This window comes from Mirounga angustirostris, unplaced genomic scaffold (assembly GCF_029215605.1).
Source record: "Mirounga angustirostris isolate CCGP_5_RB_7025 unplaced genomic scaffold, mMirAng1.0.hap1 SCAF_5, whole genome shotgun sequence".
Classification (NCBI taxonomy): Eukaryota; Metazoa; Chordata; class Mammalia; order Carnivora; family Phocidae; genus Mirounga; species Mirounga angustirostris.
This window is the reverse complement of record NW_026991713.1, coordinates 113,433,455-113,450,703: the sequence shown is the minus strand read 5'-3', so window position 1 is coordinate 113,450,703 and position 17,249 is coordinate 113,433,455. Positions and strand designations below refer to the sequence as shown.

Here is a 17,249-nt window from a genome sequence, read left to right as displayed (position 1 = left end):
AGGATGTTATCTATTAAATGCCAGGCAGGGAAAGGGATGCCCAACCAACAAGTGTGTGTGTATGGGGAAAGGGATCCTGAAGAACGTAGGCAATTCCCCACCTCCGTCTTCATCCAATTCCTTTAAACCTTGTTCTATCCTTGGCTCATTAGAAATTTAGCTGGCAAAGAATTTTATCCTGAACGTTTTCAATTAACACATATGTGCAGTATGTGACACATTTCAATATTTGCTGACTTTTTGACTTTACATTTGCAACCGTCGTGTGGCATTCATTTCGTATTACATTTTTTTAAGTCTCAGACTTTGTTTTTATTTAAAAGCCCAGTTGCAACCACCAAATACCAGACTCAGCTCACAACTAGAGACAGAGCCTCAAATTTCCCAGCCCACTTAATTTGAAAGCCTGCCAAGATAGGTGAAAGACCTTATAAATATGTAAAGCAGGAAGTTCAAATTACAGTCAAGTAAATCTCTAGTGATTGATGTTCTGTTCAAAACAATTAAAAAAAAAAAAAAAACTTCACAAAAGCTGCACATTTCTAAGACCTCCCCCCCCCCCTTACCAAAGGTTTCACCCGAGTTCAGACTGGACAATGTACTTTTAGTACCGTATTTATTTTGGATTTTTACCGCTTCCTGGAGGCCAGGAGGAGGCACAGTGGGAGGATCCAAAAAAACTCAGTACCACAGCCATTTTGTTTGTGAGGCAGAGTGTAGGATTCTGTCAGCCAGGAAAGGTTTTTGAAACCGAATTTTTAAGGAGGAAGAAAAAAAAAGTATGCCTATTGTTTTAAATTTAGCCACTCAAACCCTTTCATTTTCATTCTTTGCACAAATGGTAGTTATTGCGGCTAACGAATTCTGTTTTTACGAGGAATTGAAGCTCCCTGAGCTGCAGGAGTCGTGAATTTTGTTCCTGGATGCCCGCCTTCTTCAGGGACCTAATGATGTCAAATCAAAATTGTTTTGATGGCAAGAGTTTTCGAATGGCCATGTTTGTGTCCTAACTGCATATGGACGTTCGCGAAGCGATGAACAGTTTGCTCAAGAAGGGCGCTGTATTCCGTAAAAACCCACACACAGCAGATAGGAGCGATCCTTGAGACGTTAAAAAGGGCATCTTCCCGAGCTCGCAGGCACTCGTGGGCGCTATTGTTTTGCAGTGTCACTTAAGCGCGAGCTTAGACTTTTGTCATCTGGCTGGCTGTGCTTTTAAGAGCCCAGTGTAAAATGGCACACACGCTGCATTTTTCCCGAGCTGCAGGAGGCGGGGGGGCGGGGAGCGCCGACTGGAGGGGCCCTGCCCTCCCAGCCAATCAGAGCGCGCCTGCTCGCCATCGCAAAGTTGTTAACCCCAGAGTCTTCTGGCTGCCGCGGCCTCCTCTGCTTTTAATCTTCGTGGATCTTCCTCCGATTTTCCCCAAACGCCCCCAGACCCTGGGGGAAGCCACCCCACTCAGCCGCCGATCATGGAAGAAAGTATTACTTTTTATTTACCAAGTATTTTAAAGATGTTTGAAGATCCATATGCTGCCTGGAGGCTGTTGTTTCTAGGGACACAAGTATCCAGCCTATATTGTTACAATTATTTTTCAAGAACTGGCTTCTTCTTTGCCTACACTAACGGTAAGTTTGTAATTTTAAACATTTATGTCATTAGATCTTTGGATGAGCTACCAGATAAAGAGGATTTTCATTGTGTTTCTTCTAACAAAACCAATCTTTGTATTTTTTCTTTAGCTTTGGTCTCTGCATATTCCACCTAATCTTGTCTGGTACATTTTTACTAAAAGAAAAAAAAAAAAAACACACATAGTTGTTTTTTTTTTTTCATTATTAAAGCTAAATATTTGTAATATAAATTACACTTTAATTATTGTGAACTACAGGGGAACTCAGCTATTTCAAGATGGACTTGTTTTGTGCCAGCAATGTTGGTAATGGCAAATATGTGCATATCCTCTTTATAAAAATTATCTGTTACCTAATTTGTCCAGGACTGAATGATCAGCAGGCAAACTATGGATGTAGTTTTGTTTCTTTTTTCTTTTCTTTTCTTTTTTTTTTAAATAGGCCTATTGTGGTTTTCTTGATGGATTACTTGGATACAAACTACAGAAAAGCTGCCCTTGGTATAATGAAGGTGGAGATTGACATAACCGGGTTTATATTAAGTTATGGCTGTTACTAAATAGTGGATCTTTTATTTGCTGATCAGATCTAAACTTGTATTCCATGATATTAATTCTTTGAAGCTCTTCATTAGATAATCTTTGCAGATCTAGCTTGTTTTTCTCCAAAAAGGTACATTTGGGAGACATTTTGTAATTTTTGGCATTTTTCTAATTTTTTTTTTTCTTTTTGCACACGGTGGGAGATCTTTTTTGTTTTGCATTGATCTGTGTTGGTGGCGCTGTAGTGCTCCTTAACAATTTATGTCAGTTTCACTAAAAGAAAAAAGGAGGAAAAAAAAAGAGGTGGGGCAAGATTTGATCTATTATCTTATCCCTTTATTTCCTTAAAGAAAGTTCAATTTGGTCAGAGGAATTATTCAGTTGTATTTTTTAAATGTTTGTTGTGAACTGTGAACCGTGGGTGAGAGCAGACATGTCGTCACAACCCGTTCAGGGAGCATCAGGGACAAGCGTGCAGTTTGCAGTTGTGTTTTATCTGATCTGATGATCTCTAGATCAGAATTTTTCAATAATAAGCTGTTGGTTTACTTTCTCTTGCCTCGGTAACATTTTGCATTTTGTCTATATCACAATACCACACGTGCTAATGTTTTTCCAATATAACAAAACGTTTGAGTTTTAGTTCACTCAACATTGTAAAAGTTGAATTTCGTTTTGAACCTAGGGATTTCTTAAATAACTATTCTAAGTTTCTCCAGGGAATTTTCTAGTAGTTTGACATGTAATAATGCCTACATTATTATTTATTTTGAAATGATACTTCAGTTGAATTTAGGTATGTTTTGAACTATGTTTTTAAAAGAGCAAATATTTTGGAATAAGGTAATTTTTTGAGAATATGTACACAACTGCTTCTAACTTTAAAAATGCTGGTATTCATGTATCTAAATGCAAGTAAATGTTTTTCATCTTTGTCCTTATTGAGAGTTATCTGATTAGAGAATATGGGGTTTAGGCCCAAAGCCTCCTAAGAACAAAATGTATATTACAATATGACATAGGTTATACCCGTCTCTGTGAACATTTTAGTTGTTTATGAAGATAGTAAGTATATCCTTCATTCAGAAAGAAAGTGGGAGGAATCAATAATTGTATCTAAAAACAGATTATTTTGCCAAATAAAATAAAAACAACTGAAATACTATCCTAGACCACCTTACCGTATGATTGAATAATTTCTTGAAAGAGTGAAAATTTCTGGAGTTACTGTTTTTATTCACTTTGAAATAGATAAATGCTTATTTCACTAATGATTTAAAATTCTGAAGTAAAAGAATGTGTGAAAATGGCTAAAAATAGTATTTCTCATTTTTGTGTCCATGTAATTTATTTCTATAGGACTCTTTTCCTTGAACTTCAAAAATAATTATGTATCATGTCCATACTTTGTTTATACTATGCTATAAAAATTTGAAAATGTCCACTGTAACATTTTATCTCTTTATAAAACTTGAATGCCCCCATCAAGACTAGTTTTGACATTATAGATTATTTATAGAATGAAATACAGCAGGTGTAAATATACTATCTAACCCTCTGGTTATTCTGGAGAGTTTATTCTAAAGTTGATCTACTGAATAAAATATACTTCCCAATATGTTTGTTGCTAAAATATTCTGTTATTCAGCTGGTGAGATATTTTATTTTAATTTGCAGAAACTAAAAATGTTTATATATTGTAGCCCCCCTTTTAAAAACAAACTGATGCTATGAAGTCCATATGTAGCTATGCAATGCTCTTTGTTCTCCTACATCATTGACTATTACATCATTGATTATGAAGTAACCATTATAGTTAAATCTTCACTTTTTAAAATCATCCATATATATTTATATTCAAGATATTCTTTCATATGTGCCTCTTACATCACTAGGTAGGTAAGGAGGTTTAAATCTATAAGGCAAAAACAATTTATTATTTTATATTATTCTCCATTTTTAAATCCACCTTGTGCTTCATTTTAGCTCTGGATTCTTTGGACATTAATTCTTTTTTTAACTGGCAATATTTTTGTGGGCATTAGTTCATGAGTTTGGTGTGATTTAGATTAGAATTATTATAAACTATGTTTTTATCATGAAAAAAATCTTTATTTATTAGATGTAGTCTAGAGAGAACTCAGTTTTCCATAGTAACAGTTGCTAGATCATGAACAATAAAAAAAATTATTTTAAAAAAATCCTGAAATGTCATTTTAGTTAATAATTACACATTTATTTCTTTCTTGTACACCATTTTATCAGAGATAGTAGCAAGTAGCAAAATTGACTACATTAAAATGTCATATCATATTTTTTTTATCCTGCCCATCCCTCTGGTGGAAGGGAGGGGTCAATGAGTAGTGAAATAGCCAAAAACAGGTTGCAGAAAAAATAAATAAATGACGCCAAAGACATGGAGTCTGTAAATCAAATTCTAAACAATAAACCTCAGAGAAATAAACTTGAAATTATGGAGTTTGATCAATAACAGAAATAAGCTGAAAATTTTATTAAGACTTAATGTAATGAACCAATACAATTTCCTAATTTATTAATTTGTACTCATTAGCATTGCTAAAAATTGAGGAAATTTTCAGGTTAGCCAAACCTATTAGGAAAGATGAGATAACAAAGGGAAGAGATATTAAGATGACCTAACATAAATGCTAAAAATATTAGCCAGGACCAATCTAATATACCTTGGAATGAACTTGTTTAGAAGAAGGAAAAATAGCTAAAAATTTTGTCCTCAGAAAACCAAGTTCAATACAGACCTGAAATTGTATGTTTCCAATTCCACCCACTTCTTGTGCATATTTACCTCTGCTGTTTCTTGGACATATCATTACTTTCCACAAGACCATACAGATTCACTACTGTCCTCAGCGTGGTTTTGCGAGGAAAGAGAAGGGGAAAGTAATAGACAAAATGGGTATTTGCAGTATACTCTCTTAAATGGAGAGTCTAAAGAGAAGGTAAAGCAAAGAAATTGTTTCTTTATGAAAAAGATGAAAGGGTTTTACTTTCTATTTGATTTGTTCAACATTTATTTTTATTTGGAGATTTATTTATTTTAGATTTCTCCTACCTATTATTTGCTATCATGCTAAGATGCTGGGGTATAATATTAAGGTGAGCCAAGCATCCCTGCTTTCATGGAGTTTATTGTCCAAGAAGGTTCAAAGTTCTAATCTAAGGTGTTAGATGTGGGGGGCTCCCATTTGGAAATAAAGACCAAATGAGATTTCTGGAGTAAAAGAAATTTTTTTTAAATTTAAATACAATCAGATAACTTAACAAGTGCCCTTCTATTGAAGGACCATTATTTGGGCACCAAATATTCACACATTGAGGGGAAAATAGCCTCAGATTTTAGATACAACCCAAATAGATGCTGTATAAATAGACAATTAACTAATACAAATTTCTATTGCAAAGTGAGAAATAAAACATAAACTTATTTGCTTGTGAAGAGAAATGGAGATCACTCTGGTAGTAGGAATTTAGGGTGTGTCATTGTAAGGTCCATTTAATGAAAACTTTTGAATGTGGTAGAGCCTCATTTTGTACATTTTGTTCACTTTGTCATGAAAAAACTGTCAATGTAAATATAAATTGTGAAATGAAGCAGGGAAATATGATTGCAGTGTTAAAGGATTATGTCAAAATTAAATTATTTTTATTTAAAAATCTGTAATATTTTTAACAATAGATATAACAAATTTTTAAAATAAAAACAAACATTTTCATTTACAAAGATAACATAATTACACACTTAGCTAATAGTTAATTAGTTAAGCACATCAGATATGGAGCAGGAAAGTAAGACTGCTGTTACATGCAGTTGATTTGGAGAAGGATCTCTTCATTAAGGATTCTCTATATGTGGTTTAAGATGACCTCAAGAATAAAGTCATCAAATTATTTTGTCATAAAGCCAATTAATCCATACTAGCTATAGATGTATTATGTCATTTAGTTTGCTTTTGTACTAACATAGAACTTTACTGATAGTGGCATAGAAAATATGGACATGTATTATTTCAACTAAATCAGTAACAGGAAGGAAGCCAGTTCTAGGTTTGGTTCAGTAGCTCAACAGCGTTACCAAGTTCCTTAGCAGGTTCCTTTCTTTTACATTGCCACAATGTCAGCAATGTCTTTCCTCATAGTCACAATGTGGCTGCTGCAGCTCCAAGCATTGTAGCTTGATATTACAATTTCCAAAGGGAAGAGAGTTTCTCTTAATGCATCCTTTTATAAGGGAAGAAATTCTTTCCCAGTGGCCCACAGCACACTGCTTCTTAACAGCTCATTGACTAGGTTTATAGGACATGCTCATACCTTACCCAGTCATGGACAAGGAGATTAAAATTCCCATGATTACTTTGGCTAGAGAAGAGCCCTTGGAAGGGTGAATACTGAATACCTGCTCAGCGGGTATTGAACCCGTGTTCAATATGGTTAGCTTCTATTTGCTTTGTATGAACTTTAACTGCTTTGTATGAACATTCTTGAGTGATAAAACATAAATATCTGTTTTCATAGAGACCAGACTGGACACAAAGGCAGCTAACTAAAAACAAAACAAAACTAAAAACAAACATTTAATCAGACCTTACTATGTTCCAGCTTCTAGCTAAATGCTACCTTTATTATATCCTTAAATTCTCACACAAACTTTGGAGATAGGACAATTATTATACCCATCTTACAGATGAGGAAACTGAGGCTTAGAAGGGTTTGACCCAGGTTACCCAGTAAATGAAAAAGATGGAGTCTGAACCTGGGATGTTTGAAATCAGAGACTTTATACTTACCTACACTTCTATACTATCACATTAGACATTTGTAAAATTTATGTTCTGTAAATGGACTTATTTTAAATGCACTGTATGACATCACTGTTTAAATGAATCCTCCAGTGAATCATCTTATAAATCTAATATTTTCATAAAAACAGTAATTGGCTACCAAACTTATCAGTTGTATACTTTTGAATTTTTGTGTGTTGAATTTGCTGAAGGCACACTGTATTGCATTTTATCTCTTCAGGAACATCTCATGAAATTCTTTCAGGAGTTTGATTTTTATAGGGAAAAAAAAGATCAAAGACTAGAGATTCAGTGAGGCTTAGTTGAACTGGGTAAATTCATGATTCATAACACTAGGTCCAAATAGAATGTTGGTGTCTATTTCACAACATACAAGTTCAGTTTTATGTACAAAATGTTTTGATCTTAACCAGGTTTGGGATGTATGGAAGTCTACCCCTCTGGGACATTTTTGGGGGATTCAGTGTACTCTAGATCAGTGGATCTCAAACATCAGTGTGCCCCAGAATCACCTAAAACACAGATTGCTGGGCCCCACAGCTAGGGTTCCTGGCTCAGTTGGTCTGGGGTGGGGCCTGAGAAGCTGCATTTCTGGCAAGCTCCCAGTTGCTGCTGATGTTCCTGATCCCCTGTGAGACCCTGCTCTAGAGAATCAGATGGCACTTGCCATGATAAATATTTTGACTTTGAAATATGCTGAACTTAAAAGGATGTCATTTAATATTTGGTAAATATATGAATACACATATATTGAAATATTGAATAGGGTTGTCAGGATAGCCTCACTGAAAAGGGAAGAGTTGAGCAATGACCTGAAGGAGGATTCTTCTTATGCCTCAGCATGAATATTACATTTCACATTTGCCAATGAATCATATATGTGTGTATTTTTAACCCTTTTTTTTTTAAATAGCAACCCACAATTTACAAATTATTTTTAAAAGTGGGTTAAAATAGAACTTAGTTGTGCTCAATAGCAAGTTACATCTGAGAAAGACTTCTGTATCTGTGGCGTGTTTCTGGTTTTTCTCAAGACGTTACCCCCCAGCCACTAATGCCCCACATTCATTAATAGGACATGGTTTCGATGAGACTCAGAATGAAGCTGCCATTGCCAATGACCTATATTTAGCTTTGAAACTCAGGCCACTGCCCCAATCCATGGAAACTCTCCATCATCCAAGACAAAGGTCACAACCTCCAGTTGAAAAACACTATCAGATGCCAAGGAGTGAAGATGACCTTTTCCAAGAGTTTAATTGCTCCACTGCTTTGACACTTAAGAAATTTTTAATTCTGAAGGCCTTTGCTCATTATTCAGTAAAGTTTAAAGTCCAAGAAACAAACTGCCAGCATAAATGAGTAAAAGACCATCAGTAAATCCAAAGTCCTAATATTCCCAGAGCCTATATAAGCTTTGAGCTATCCTTTCATACCACTAGAGGCTTCATCAAGAAGCTAGCATGAAGTACCCCAAGAGACAAAAGTAGTAAGTTTGGACTGGTGTGGTCCAGTATCAAAAAAAGACCATTCAGCACCTATATAATCATAAACTCAGATCATTTTAAATGGCCTAGGCCTGCCAAACTGTGCTGCCCAACACAGTAATCACCAACCTCCTGTAGCTATGTAGATTTAAGTTTGAATTAAAATTAAAAATTTAGGAGCTCGACCTAGCTAGTGGCTACCATATTGGACAACAGATTTATGGAACATTTCTGTCTTAGTCTGTTCAGGCTGCTCTACCAATACCATAGCGTGGGTGGGTTATAAACAACAAAAATTTCTCATGGTTACAGAGGCTGGAAGTCCAAGATCAAGGTGCCGGCAGACTCAGTGTCTGGTGAGGGTCATAGTGTCCTGGTTCATAGATGGCCATCTTCTTGCTGTGTCCTCACATAGCAGAAGGGGTGAGGGAGCTCTCTGGGGTCTGTTTGACAGAGGCACTAATCCCATGGGTGAGGTTTCTACCCTCATGACCTAATCACCTCCCAAAGGCCCTGCCTCCAAATACCATCACACTGGGGGTTAGGATTTCAGTATATGAATTTGGGGGGGACATAAGCATTCAGTCTACAGCAATTTCCATGATTGCAGAAAGTTCTGTTGGACAGCACCAGCACTCCAGACCATGGTAGGCTCACACTGTTGCACAAGTGCTTCTCAACTCTTCCTGTCGTTACCATCATCCAGAAACTTCAAAACAAAATGCCTGCACCACATCCCCAGAGATTCTCGTTGGTCTGGGATCAGATCTTGGCATAAGCACTTTCCAAAAGCTATTCACAGGATTCCAGTATACAGCTGGAGTTGAGAAATGCCAAGTTCCTCTATTGAAGTAAGCCAATAAACGAAAAATTGAAGAGGTCAGTAGATTAGTGCTGCTACTTCTCATCTCAATATTTCGGAAGCTATAATCTCATCTCCTACAAAGTGAGGAAGGTTCAAACCAAAATAAAGAATAACTGGACAGTCCAGCCAATTCTGTGGGATGAAACATTAAGTTGACCACCTAATGAACACCAACTTTAGCTGGGAGAGAAACAGCCCAATTGCCACTGTTAGTCTTGCATACTGAAAGACTATTCTGAAGTTAATTTGAATTTTTTTTTTTTTTAAGATTTTATTTATTTATTTAACAGAGAGAGACATAGCGAGAGCAGGAACACAAGCAGGGGGAGTGGGAGAGGGAGAAGCAGGGGTGGGACTCGATCCCAGGACCCTGGGATCATGACCTGAGCCGAAGGCAGACGCTTAACGACTGAGCCACCCAGGCGCCCTAATTTGAATTTTTAAAAGGTAACATGAAATTTATTAATGTTAATATCCGAGGAAGCGCTTCCTTATGTTTTTAAATTTAGTTTACAAATCTTAATCATATTTATAAATCTTGCAAATTTTAGAAATCATGGTCCTTTAAAATTTGGTCTTATTTATACTATTACTTGATTAAATACCTTCCAACTTTTTATTTCCCTTTGTATACCGCATTTATAAATTTACTGCATACAGCTACCTCCTTTGGTATCTAGTAAGCACTTTCAAGAAGTCAAGAAAGTCTTACATATCTAATAAATTTTAACTTCTAAGTATGGTGATTGTTAACTTCTCTTTAATGTTTCAACACTATATATAACTTTGCAGGAATTGTACTTAAAAGTCTAATGGGCTGACCTCTTATTCCTATAGGTCAAGTGTTCTTAAACAGAACAATTACCTACATTAAAAAACACTTCTGGGCGCCTGGGTGGCTCAGTTGGTTAAGCGACTGCCTTCGGCTCAGGTCATGATCCTGGAGTCCCGGGATCGAGTCCCGCATCGGGCTCCCTGCTCGGCAGGGAGTCTGCTTCTCCCTCTGACCCTCCTCCCTCTCATGCTCTCTGTCTCTCATTCTCTCTCTCTCAAATAAATAAATAAAATCTTAAAAAAAAAAAACAAAACACTTCTGTACTTACTCTAAATCTTTCTGGAGTTAAAAGCTTCTTACCTACTAAGAAAACAGTTATGTCCTACCAAACAATTTGGGTGATGCCTTCCCAAGTAAATTTTTTGATCTGCCTTTTCAGTGTACTGTGGTTTTCTTGATGAGCAGAGGTTTTGGTTGAAACACTAGATCCTTGTCTGAGACACTGATGTAACATTCTGAGCCTTACTTATATTCATTGTATCCCCCCCCCCCCCAAAAAGGAAGTTCATTTGCTCAAGATAGTGAGTCATATCTTTACCTTTTTCCAAGTCAGGTTAGAATCTTCGGTCCTCACACGCACAAATGGCTACAACAATGAACAAATATTTAGGTTGTGCATTTCTTAATCATTTAGAATATATAACTGTCCTTTATATCTAAATCTGGACACCTTTGAACTTGGCAGAATCCTTCACATTCTGTCTTGTAGGACAATCAACTCTTGGGCGTACTAACAGATACTTAATTGACACTGAATCTCTTCATGGCTTTGTTTGACTATGTGGTCACAATTTCCAAGCATATTCTATTGACAAAGTTTTTTTGTTTTTTTTTTTAACCCCTAGAATAGCTGACTAGAAGCCTCTCCATACACATTTCTATTGAAGACATTATGAGAATACAGCTTTGCCTGATCTGTTTGAGTTCCTAGCCCTGCCTTTACTACATGTATAACCTTGGGCCAGTTACTTAACTGTGCAGACCCTCCGTTTCCTCTTCTATGAAACGAGGTAATATTCCCTCCTCACCTGGCTGTTGTGAGACTACAATGAGTTAAATCACTTAAAGCACCAAGAATAGTGCCTAATATGTCATAAGCATTCAGTATATGCCATAAGTTCATTTTTTCATAGACACCCCTGATTTCAGGGATCAAAGTAGGCTTTACACAGTGTGATAGGAATTAAAAAGATCAGTCCATTTAGGCATATGGATATCGTAGTGTTATTAGAGAGGCTGTCATTATCCTTTGCAGCTACTCTCAGTAAGTCCGATAGCCTTTCCAACAATTAAGGTTTCTTTGTTAGCTGCTCTTCACTCACTAAATAAATCTTTTTCGAGCTTCTACTGTATTAAAAACAACAGCAACAACACTATCTTGAGCCTTAGCAGATTAGAGAGAAGAGAAGCAGTTGGGAATTGGGACAAACTTCATGGAGAAGATACTTTTGTCCAGAGCCTTGAAAGACACATAGCCTTACAAATATGTAGAAACTGAGAGAAGAAATTCCAGGTAAAGAAAGCAGTGTGGGCATAGGCAAGGAGGAGAGGAAACACATGGCATTTGCAAAGACCAGCTCGAAGTCCAGTGTTAGTTAGCTATAATGTGTGGGGGTTAGAGACTGGGAGAGATGGACCTGTGATGGTAGCTTGGAACCAACACAAGAGGGATTTGGAATCCCAAGCTAGGGAATCTGGATGTCAGTCATTTCCAATAGAACACCAATTCAAGTGCTTGTAATTAGCCAAAAAATGGTGATCGGATAAATAGGAGGAAACTAGTTATTTCTTATATTACCATTTACCCATTAGCCTGAGTAGAGGAAAACTTAGGTGGTCTGGATCTCTGGCAAGGTAAGTTTTGATGGGGAGAATAAAGAGAAGTAGCAAAGGTTGAAAAGTTTGAGACAATTTTCAGTAACAGTGGACACTGGGCAGCAGGGGGCAGCATGAGGGCACCTAAAAGTCGAAAGAATGCATAGGGCATTTGCTTCTGTAGTATTTCTTGACAATTAAAAATTTACATAATATAGGCTACTTATATTAATAATAACTTAGTATTCTTTTTCCCCAAATGAACAGAAATTAAAAGAGAAAAGAAGAAAAGTAACAGGCTGGCTGATGGGGCAGAATGACATTGCTGTTTATTTGAGAGCATAGAAATTAACAGTTGTCTATGTGTTTGTTGTTTCCTTTCAGAGTTGATATAAATTTGAAAATGTCTAAATTTAAATTGGAAAGCAATTGGTTTTCATTTGGAAAACCTTTATGACTCTTAAAGATTTTACATTTTTCGAAGCACCCTTGTTTAGATATACTGCTACACTGCATTCCTTAAAGAAACTAGTAAAAAAATGAGAAAACACTTGAAAATAAAATTTTAGTTAAATAATGAATAGAAATTTTAATACACATCCTATTTTACATACCAGATATATGGAATTTTAAATTTTGGCTTTTATGCTTATGAAATTTTTGGACTTTCAAATGAAATTTTTTTCTTTATATCTAAAATTCAGTGGGATGCCTGAGTGGCTCAGTCAGTTAAGCGTCTGCCTTTGGCTCGGGTCATGATCCCAGGGTCCTCCCTCTCCCTCTGCCCCTCCCCCCTGCTTGTGCTCTTGCTCTCTCTCTCTCAAATAAATAAATAAAATATTTTTTAAAAAAGTTTTGATGGGGGCGCCTGGGTGACTCAGTTGGTTAAGCGACTGCCTTCGGCCCAGGTCATGATCCTGGAGTCCCGGGATCGAGTCCCGCATCGGGCTCCCTGCTCAGCAGGGAGTCTGCTTCTCCCTCTGACCCTCCCCCGTCTCATACTCTCTCTCTATCTCATTCTCTCTCTCAAATAAATAAATAAAATCTTTTAAAAAAAAAGTTTGGATGGTTCATGATAGTAAGAGTAGAAAATTAGAAGTTTCCATGTAGATTTTTTTTAGCTCTGGAATTTACCATACACCCACCAGAAAATAGCTGTCTTTCTCTCCTTGTATGAGGAAGGTGGTGTAATACTGCTCATATACTACACACAGAGACACTTTCTCTTTGTTCCTTTATGCTTCTCTTAATGCCCATCACACGTGTTTAGGAGGTTGTGATCCTGCATGGGTCATCCTTCATGTGCTGCTTTTTGTTCCCTCATTTTACCTTTCTGTATATGCTTCTTTCCATGTATTGACATATGTTATACTTGTCACCTTAAATGGCCACATAAATTGATGGCTGACTATTCCATGATTGTTGAATATTGATTTCCACCTCCATTAATGAAAATCTAAAACGACGAACAAACTTTGGGTTTAAGGTAGTTTACCTGAGGGGCTCCCGGGTGGTGCAGTCAGTTAAGTATGTGACTCGTGGTTTCGGCTCAGGTTGTGATCAAAGGGTCATGGGATCGAGCCCCCTGTTGGGCTCCATGCTCAGCACAGAGTCTGCTTAAGATTCTCTCTCCTTCTCCCTCTGCCCCTCCTGCTTGTGCTCTCTCTCTCTCTCTAAAATAAATAAATAAATCTAGGGGCGCCTGGGTGGCTCAGTCAGTTAAGCGTCTGCCTTTGGCTCAGGTCATGATCTCAGGGTCCTGGGATCGAGTTCTGCATCGGGCTCCCTGCTCACCAGGGCGTCTGCTTCTCCCTCTCCCTCTGTCTCTTCCCCCTGCTCGTGCTCTCTCTCTCAAATAAATAAATAAAATCTTTTAATAAATAAATAATTAATTAATTAAATCTAAAAAAAAAAGACAGTTTACCTGTCTTTAATTAGTTCTTAAATATCATGAAAGGAAATGAAAACAAATGATTTTCTAAATTTATGAAGCATTTCCTGTATATTTTATTTCCATCATTTGTAAGCCTGAAAACAGAAAAATTTTAAAAAAATTTACATGTTACTTATCAAACCAGGATTACCAGGATATACACACAGGACATGCCCTGTTTGTTTTTACAGGAACTAAGTCCAGTAAGCAAAATAACATCTCTTTCTTTTGTATCTCCCATGGTTCATAATAACAATGCTTGCACAGAGGCAGGGCCCAATAAATGAAACAACATTAGGAAAACTTTATTAAAGTATATGTAACACAATCTAGTTTTTTGGTGTAAGATTTAAATGTACTCTTCATACTTTCATCATACTTTTCAAATTGTTAAACTGGTTAAATTGTTACTCTTACTGTTCTGGTTGTTGCTATTTGGTATTTTTCTCAGTGCCTGGATAATAGTATTGTGTTATTTTCTTAATTTATTACATAGAAATTCCCTGTGCTTTTCCAGTGAGAATTTCAAGCTAATTGCAGATCTTTTATTACTAGACTTAATTACTTCGAACATTTCTGCTTCAGCTTTTATTTTGAAGTTTGTCTCTTTCTTTTGATATTCTGAATCTTTATATTCCAGTTTTAATGATATAAGGTACATGGATTTCTCATGTCACATTTGACTATATTTATGGCAAAGCTACTTTTACTAAGCATCCTCTAAGAACCTTTTGTTTAAGCATCAAGTGTTACTAATTACCAACTAACAGAGCATCATATCTTTGACTCACTCAGTGAAATTACTCTCCCTCCTGCATAGCTTCCAGGACTCTATTTGCTCTTACACTCTTCATAGGGGCTTTCTATACTATGTAAACATATAGCCAGGAAACACTAAAGGCATAATTACTATAGAAATCGTACATCTCAAATTGAATTATCCTTTTTTAGCTTTTTACTTAAAAAATATTTCATATATCCTCATTTTTTTTTCTACCAACTATTAGAAAAATTTGACAGTTGGAAAAGTTGGGAGAGATCATCAAGTCCTTTTTTTCAAAGTCCTTTTTTCAAAGTTGAGGAGACTGAGGCCAAGGGACATTAAGATCAAGATCATACAGCTAGCTGGTGGTAGAAGCAGAATTGGAACCTACATTTTTTAACAGAAAATGTTCATAAATAACCACTTAATACAGATAAGATAACCAAGCATGCATTATTTCTTAATTCATTGATGACTCAATTATAAAAATGTAACATGGCTTAAAAACGTTTTCCTTCCTGGGGCGCCTGGGTGGCTCAGTCGGTTGAGCGTCTGCCTTCGGTTCAGGTCATGATTCTGGGTCCTGGGATCCAGGCCCACCCAGTCAGGCTCCCTGCTCAGCAGGGAGTCTGCTTCTCCCTCTCCCTCCGCCCCTCCCCCCTGCTCATGCACGCGCTCTCTCTCTCTCACTCGCTCGCTCGCTCTCTCTCAAATATAAATGAAATCTTTAAAAAAAATTAGTTGAGGGGTGCCTGGGTGGCTCAGTTGGTTAAGCATCTGCCTTCGGCTCAGGTCATGATCTCAGGATCTTAGGGTCCTGGGATCGACCCTGGGGCTCCTTGCTCAGTGGGGAGCCTGCTTCTCCCTCTCCCTCTGCCAGCCGCTCCCCCTGCTTGTGCTCTCTCTCTGTGTCAAATAAATAAAATCTTAAAAAAAAAGTTAAAAAAATTTTAAAAACCTTTTCTTTCTAAAAATAGTCTTAAAAACCCACATGATGGAGGCAATACTCTTATAAAGTTATTCTTTTCTCTATACTTAAAATTGTTTTTTTATTCCCACTGAGATTAATAAGATAGAATTTTAAGAAAGACCATTAGACAGAATATAGTTCAAAATTACTCCTGAAGAACCATTATTTTTCAAGTAGACCATGAAAGTTTATTCAAAGAAGCACAGGTTCTGGAACAAATCAAGAAAATAAAGGCAGGGAGTTCTATTAAGATGGAAGAATGGAATTAGATACTAAAGAGACACACAATAGTGTCCCCTACAAGCCTGATATAAAGAAGTGTGTGTGTGTCTAAATGTGTACATGCTAGCATTTTCTGTGAATGGGAGGATGAAAGATAGGGTTTGAAAATTTATTGAAGAAGGGATACTTTTTCATTCCCATAGCATTTCCTTCTTTTGAAGGTTTGGGTTTTGAGTATTTCTGTTCAAAGAAAAGAAGGACTGAACAGTTAGTGTAAACCCAGTTTAGCATTTATGTTAAAACAAAGGTAATTATGACCTGGTTCAGCCTACTCATGGGCAACCAACCTCCCACCTTATACTGACAACTATTCCTTAATCTTTCTTTGAGAAAAATGCTCAGCTTTTTTGTGAAACAGTATCATCTAAGAATACTTACTGAAATCTTACTTTGATGACAGGCACTGAAGCTGTTTTATAACATTTTGTAGGGATTAAACTAGATAGTGTATGTAAAGTGCCCAGCAAAACTAAGAACTCAGTAAATTTGGCTACGTGGCTTCTTTATCTATTCCAACCAATACTTGGAAGTATGAACTATCTCCATGCTACAGAGGAAAAAACTGCAATTCATAGAAATTAATAATTAAAATTAATAATTTTATTTAAATTTACAGCTACAAAACCCAAATCATGTCTGACTCTGGAGCTAGTGTTTTTAACCAAATGCATTTTAGCCATTTGTTTTCTTAGCATGTCATCTGCTAAAAACCTGGAATGCTGCTTTTAAAATGGGGGAAATTAGTAAGCAGAGAAGATTCAGGAAAAAAACATTTTTATTGATTTTCGGTTCTTAATAAGGTGATGATGAGGAAGAGAAAATTTTGAGAAAAATACATTAAAATTATAAAAATTTATAATTATAAAAATTATAATACAGGTACATTTCTTAGAATAATTCAAACTTACAATAAATTTTTAAACTTTTATTTTGTGCTAGACACTCTTTAGAATAATTGAAAAAAATATGACCAGATAAATTAAAAGGGGTGAAAAAAAGATTATTGAAAAATAAATAAAATGGGTTAATCTCAGTGTTATGTTAAAGATTTCCCATTTACGGCAAGGTCCAAAGCACACTAGTCTTGCAATCAAATCTTCTGTGATCAACTGCATGATTTAGATAGGTCATAGATTTTCTGTTCCAGTGTGTTATTTTGGGGCATGTATACGTATGCCCTTCCTAACCACTATGGTGAAATTGAAATAATATATTCTTCCTTAATATTTATATTTGTATTTGCAGCTGTCAAAGATTTTTCACTATATTATCTCATTGTTCATC

General features: G+C 36.3%; 1 protein-coding gene across 1 annotated transcript in view; it reads left to right on the top strand.

The window, feature by feature from the left end:
* The first annotated feature begins 1,356 nt into the window (after window positions 1–1,356).
* EPC1 (enhancer of polycomb homolog 1) overlaps window positions 1,357–17,249 on the top strand; it is a 95,998-nt gene continuing 80,105 nt past the window's right edge. Inside the window, exon 1 of the mRNA XM_064591918.1 lies at window positions 1,357–1,629. The gene's annotated coding sequence lies outside the window, so the exon portion shown is untranslated. The remainder of the gene's footprint in view (window positions 1,630–17,249) is intronic.